Source organism: Protopterus annectens, chromosome 16.part0 (genome assembly GCF_019279795.1).
Source record: "Protopterus annectens isolate FY-2018-M chromosome 16.part0, PAN1.0, whole genome shotgun sequence".
Lineage (NCBI taxonomy): Eukaryota > Metazoa > Chordata > Ceratodontiformes > Protopteridae > Protopterus > Protopterus annectens.
Window position 1 is genome coordinate 858957275 of NC_056750.1, and position 7500 is coordinate 858964774.

A 7500-nucleotide genomic window follows, 5' to 3' on the forward strand; every position below is an offset into this window, starting at 1 on the left:
CCACCTCCACCTTAAACGCATCCGTCACTCCCACCGCAGACCTAACCACTGTCACACTACCCTCGTACATATCCTGTACCAGTCTTACATACTTCTCTGACACTCCTGACTTCCTCATACAATACCACAACTCCTCTCTAGGCACCCTGTCATATGATTTATCTAAGTCTACAAAAACACAATGCAACTCCTTCTGACCTTCTCTGTACTTCTCCGTCAACACTCTCAGAGCAAACATCACATCTGTAGTGCTCTTTCCTGGCATGAAACCATACTGCTGTTCACTAATCATCACGTCCCTTCTTAACCTAGCTTCCACTACTCTTTCCCATAACTTCATGCTGTGACTGATCAATTTAATCCCTCTGTAGTTACTACCCCTCTGTACATCACCCTTATTCTTAAAAATCAGTACCAAAACACTTCTCCATTCCTCAGGCATTCTCTCATTTTCCAAGATTTCATTAAACAATCTGGTTAAAAACTCCGCTGCCATTTCACCTAAACACCTCCATGCTTCCACAGGTATGTCATCTGGACCAACAGCCTTTCCATTCTTCATTCTCTTCATAGCTATCCTTACTTCCTCCTTGCTAATCCACTGCACTTCATGATTCACTATCCGCACATCATCCAACCTTCTCTCCCTCTCATTCTCTTCATTCATCAGCCCCTCAAAGTACTCTTTCCATCTGCTCAACACACTCTCCTCGCTTGTGAGTACGTTTCCCTCATTATCCTTTATCACCTTTACCTGCTGCACATCTTTACTAGCTCAGTCCCTCTGTCTAGCCAATCGGTACAGGTCCTTTTCTCCCTCCTTAGTGTCCAACCTTTCATACAGCTCTTCATACACCTTATCCTTAGCCTTCGCCACCTCTCTCTTTGCCATGCACCTCATCTCCTTATACTCCTGTCTACTTTCTTCATCTCTATAACAATCCCGCTTCTTCTTTGCCAACCTCTTTCTCTGTATACTCTCCTGTACTTCCTCATTCCACCTCCACGTCTCCTAGCTGTCCTTCCTCTGTCCAGATGTCATACCAAGCACTTTTCTAGCCATCTCCCTTACTAGCTCTGCTGTAATTACCCAGCTATTTGGTAGCTCTTCATTGCCACCCAGTGCCTGTCTTAACTCATCCCTGAACTCCACCTCACAATTACCCTTTTTCAGTTTCCACCATTAAATCCTTGGTGCTGCCCTCATACTCCTGTTCTTGATCAGCAACATCATCCTACAAACCACCATCCTATGCTGCCTAACTACACTTTTCCCAATCACCACTTTACAGTCTCCAATCTCCTTCTAACTGGCCCTCCGACATAAGATATAATCCACCTGTGTGCATCTTCCTCCACCCTTGTATGTCACCCTATGCTCCTCCCTCTTGTTAAAATATGCATTCACCACAGCCATATCCATCCTTTTCACAAACTCCACTACCATCTGACCTTCTGCATTCCTTTGTTTAACACCATACCTACCCATCACTTCCTCATCCCCTCTGTTCCCTTCACCAACATGCCCATTGAAATCTGCTCCAATCACCAGTCTCTCACCCTTGGGTACAGTTATCACCACTTCACCCAACTCACTCCAAAATGTATCTTTTTTATCCATCGCACATATGGAACATATGCACTAACAACATTCATCATTACACCATCAATTTCCAGCTTCATAAACATCACTCGATCTGACACTCTTTTCACCTCCAAAACACTCTTAGCATACTGTTCCTTCAGGATAACTCCTACGCCATTTCTCCTCCCATACACACCATGGTAAAACTATTTAAACCCACCTCCAATACACCTAGCCTTACTCCCCTTCCATCTGGTCTCTTGCACACACAATATACCAACCTTCCTTCTGTCCATCATATCGGCTAGCTCTCTCACTATACCAGTCATACTGCCAACAATAAAAGTTCTGACCCTCACTACCACAGTCCTACCCTTTCTCATCTCTTCCTACTTTCGGCCATGCGTTCCACCTCTTCTCCTCCTTCGGCCAAAAGTAGCCCAATTTCCGCCAGCACCCTGTTGGCAAACAGTACTGGTGGCGGTCGTTGTTAACTTGGGCCTCGACCGATCTGGTATAGAAATATTTACTGGTGTTTGCATGAAGTATTTGGCAAACTTTTATGCCAGATGCCCTTCCGGATGCAACCCTCCCCATTTATTCAGGCTTGGGACCATCACAAAGAAATGCACTGGTTTGTGCAATATGTGTGTGTGTGTGTGTGTGTGTGTGTGTGTGTGTGTGTGTGTGTGTGTGTGTGTGTGTGTGTGTCTGTGTGTGTGTGTGTGTATATATATATATATATATATATATGTGTGTGTGTGTGTGTGTGTGTGTGTGTGTGTGTGTGTGTGTGTGTGTGTGTCTATATATGTATGTATGAGTGTGTGTGTGTGTGTGTGTGTGTGTGTGTCTATATATGTATGTATGTGTGTGTGTGTGTGTGTGTGTGTGTGTGTGTGTGTGTGTGTGTGTGTGTGTGTGTGTATCTATATATATATATATATATATATATATATATATATATATATATATATATATGTGTGTGTGTGTATATATATATATATATATATATATATATATATCAAAAAGAACAAACCAAAGCCCAAAATAGCTCCAACAACGAAATAAACCCAATCGGAAGATATATCCAACACAATGTAATATTCAAAGTCAAATCAACAAACTCTGCTGTAGTAATGTACCAAAAAGTATTTCTTTTATTGACGTTAGCGCTTTCGCGGATGTTCCGCTTCATCAGACGTTACAATTAATTAACAAACAATCAAATTTTATATATATTCCAATTCAAAAAACGTCACATCCTATAATCAAAGCATTACCTCATTTCCTTGCATTGCTGAATAAAAACAACAGTGTATCATCTAATCAGTCTTCATGTATTAAAACCATAATCACACTTAAAACATCTAGAGTTAAAAAGCCAAAAATAAAACTAAAATAAATCCATACTCTTGTTAACTACGTATAGTCAGTGTAGAATAAAGCGCTCATAATAAATCAACATTAAATCATTTCTAAAACATAATTACTTACTGATGTTTATAAAGTAGCAACATCAAATAAAGACACATAAACCATCCCTACCTACTCAAATTGCAACGCTAGTTCAATAATGACATCAATTCAACGTATTTAACAGTTGGTATTAAATCCATCGTAATGCAATCTAATTCGTACAGTACATACAGCATTCCACTAAATCAGCAGAACGAGACTCCACAAACTATTGGCCCCAAACAAATCCAAAAAGTATAATATACAAAAAATGTATATATGTACAACATGAAACTAGTGAAAGAACAATAATATTGGACTAAAATAATCATAAAAGTCCCTATAAACCAAACTTCCTACCCAAGATTAACTTTCAGTTAGGCATAACTAACCTGACATCAGGGAGACATGGAAATAGTACCAAAATGTAAACAAATGGCACTAGACAAATCAAATTCCAAAGTGCAACAACAACTGTATGACTAACCTGATAAAAAACATAGAAGGAACAGTCCAAAAGCACGAACAGCTTATTCAAAGCAAATCAAGCTGAAAAGAGCAACAACAGACAAGCTGCATCTCACGCTAGCATAACATAATATAATGATAAGTACGGGACCGAAACCTTGTTATATAAACCGCCGTTCACTTCAGAACCTTATACTTAAGACTGTATCTCAAAAGTAATATTATAATCCAATTATTAACAACATGTCAAATGACATAAAATAACATAATATGCGGTTATATTCAAAATATCTTACGTCCAGCGTACTCGTGCCTTTCCATAAATACATTCATGCCAGTAAGCCAGTAGCAGAATAAATAATTTGTAATGAACAAGTCAAATGTTAAAAACAAAGCGACCACATAACTGACCTAACAACAGAGAGAGACATCGAAGCAACGATACCAGGAAGTAAAATATTCCGTATTAAACAAATCAAACGTTAAAGAGCAATAGTAATTTCCAATCGGGTTGCATCTCATGCAGTCTTAACATAATACAGTGATGCACATTAAACTGAAATACAGTCATACATATCACTATTCAACTGCAAACATTCTGTTTGAAGCTAATTACAGAAATAATACTAAAACCTAGTTATTAACAGCATATTCACCGACATCAAATAGTATGATAAAGAGAAAATTGTTATAGTAAAATTGGGAAATCAAAGATATCCTGCATCAAACTTACTTAAACCTTTCCATCAATATAATCATAACATCAAACAACCAATGACATAAAGACAATCACTCAGAGTATCTAGCTCTTAATAGATCTAGCTTTCAAATGTGGTTTTAATGGCACACAATCATTGAGGCCTCTCCCCCGATGTGCTGCCAACCGCAAAATCCATTCAGTTTCAGATAGCTCAGTGGTGTTAACCAAATCACCCCCTCTTAAATCAGGGGTTTGAGTATGTAATACCTGAAACAAGAAAATATGTTGGTCAAACTGTAACATATGTTTAGAGATAGCACTACAAGTATCCAACCTAGTGAAACAATAAAGATGATCTCTAATACGCTCTCGTAGAGACCTGTTTGTCTTCCCAACATAAAACATAAAACAGGTCTGGCAGCAAGCTACATACACAAGGTTCCTGGTGTTACAGTCGGCCTTACATCCAATTTGCCAAAGCTTCCCATCATTTGAATTTCTAAAAAAATCTGGATGTATCTATATATGAACATTGGGGACAGGAACCACATTTTCTAGTCCCATATTCAAGAACTGAATTATTTAACCTAGTGGTCACAGATAAATTGGGAAAACATAAGTGTTGCTTCAAGTTTTTTGAATTATTAAAGACATAACGTGAACAGTTCCCCACTATCCTACGTAAGTCTTCATCTGTTGTCAAGATATTCCAATTGTCCTGAACTACCTTCTGGACTAACTCCAGGTTTTTAGCATACGGTAAAATCAATGGTAATTGTAAACCATCACCCAATTGAACATGATTGTCAGATCGAATCTCTCTATTTGAGTAGTATGGTTTACCTCTGCCTTTTCTAAGTCTCATAGTATCATTACATATATTATCTAAATCCATGAGATTATAGCCTCTTTCACAAAAATCACTCTTTAACTTACCCAACTCAGAATAAAATAAAGTATCTTCTGAACAAAGCCGAGAAACTCTCAGGCTTGTCCTTTGACTGCATTCTTGAATGTTTTGGGATGGTGCATATTGTCGGCCTGTAAAAATGAAGCCTTATAACAACTCTTCCTAAAAATGTTGGTCTTAAACGTACCATTGTCCCTGAATATTGTAACATCCAGGTAGTCAATGGAGTCAAAAGAAGCATTCATAGTAAAGTTGAGAAAACAATCCAAGTCATTCACACATTTGAAGAAAGACTCTAGGGATGCACTGGTGCCCTGCCATAGGAGAAAGAGGTCGTCGACGAAACGTCGGTAAAAGACGATGTTTGGACAGGTCAACATGACCTCTCTCTCCCAGGCTGCCAACACAAGATTGGCATAAGTGTTGGCACAACTGGTGCCCATGGCGACACCAGTGCGCTGCCGATAGAGTCTATCCGAGAATGTAAAGAAATTATTCTCCAATACAGTTTCCAACAGCAATGTCAATAAATCGGCCTCAGTTACAGTTAATGTTTCACATAGCAACGTCTTAACCATTCTAATGCCACTATTATTGGGGATGCATGTGAACAATGAAACAACATCCATTGTTACCAAATGCAATCCCTCAATGCTATCAAGACCTTGGACGAAACCATACAGATCAGTTAAAAACTGTCCTGTGTCCTTCAAAATATATTCAAACCTATTCAAGGTCATCTTTAACTTCTTATCCAAATATATGGAAATAGGTTGAGTAATCCACCCTTCACCCGCAACTATCGGTCTAAAGGGACGTACAATCGCATTCTTATGGACCTTAGGAAGACCATTTATCGAAGGTATCCTAGGGTACTCCACTGTAAAATAGTCATAAATTTACGTTGACAAAAGATCTAGTGATCTACATTCTAATAGCATGTTACGTATAGTATGCAAGATTTCTCTAACTCTAATGAAGTCACTACCTCATATGCATCAGTAGATAACATAGTCAACATTGACTCAACATAGAAGTCCCTGTCCATGACAACTATTAATCCTCCTTGGTCAGCGGGTCGTATGATAATATCATTGTTACTTTTTAGGGCAGAGAAAGCGTCCAATTGGGATGGATTCAAATTGTCTGCTAAGTCAAAGTCACCAGTCTTGAAACCCTGATAGAGGTCATTGTCAACAGCTTTGATGAATAATTCCAGACTAGGCGTCAATCGTGGATTAATCAGACTTTTACGTTTGTAAATACGCTCACCTTCAATTGTAGTGTCTTTAAACAAAAGCTTAAGATTGGCATTCCTAGCAAACAGCCTCACAGCAAGAAGATACTCACTAATATCCGCTCTCTTACTTGGAACAAACGATAGACCTTTATCAAGAACAGAAATTTCCATATCAGTTAGTGTATGAGATGAAATATTCCAGACTAACGAGTCTGTCCTCCTTTCTGCTTGTATACCTGATATTCCATGTTGGTGTCCCGTCGTTTGGCCCCTCTGTCGTAGTCCAAGTCTATCGACCTCTTTCTCCCCACCCGAATGGGGAGTGGATGAACGGGAAAATCCTGATGGTCAGATACCTTTAATTTATCCAGCTGTATTTTACGTCTCACCACAGTGCCTGCATGATTAGGTACATCATCCCCTGATGTTACATGTGTGTTGCGAACTTCGGCTGGAGTAAAATACACAGATGTGACTGATTTTGGAGAGAGCAGTATTTCATTTGATCTATCATGTGCATCAACCACATTTCTGATCTCACAATCTTCTAATTGTGGCTGTTCAGATCTAGGCGGTGTTGTCGCCTTATTAGCATTAACTGAAATAATGCCAAACGAGTCAGTATTCTTATTAGGCTTTGAAGATGTAGAAAAGTTATTATTACTCACGATATTCTGTCTTGAAGAAGCCATAGTCCTGGGCCATATAAAGACATTGTTGCTGTCAAAATCTTTTTTGTCTCTCATGAGTTTCTTCTTCTTTTGGGCTAATAAACTATTCTCATAGCGTGTAACACGATCTAACAGTTCATGTAAAAATACATCAGTCAAGTCAGTGTTCGTTAACTCTATAAGTTTACGCTGCTGTTCAACGATGTTATCTAATATTTCAAGCTCTTTTGGCTTGAAAAAATCCACTAGTAGTTGCATATAAGCCATACTTGCTTTTAAATTAATCTTTTGCCACTGTATTAATAGGTCGGGGTAGGTGTTCCCATACGTTGGCATATTTAATATGTGAAGTCCCCTCGGCACAACCTTGTTGTGCATACTAGCCTCCATATGATATCGCTGGCACTGTAATCGTTTATATTTGAAAAAATTATTCTCCATGTCTCTCTTAATTTGTCTCACCAAAAT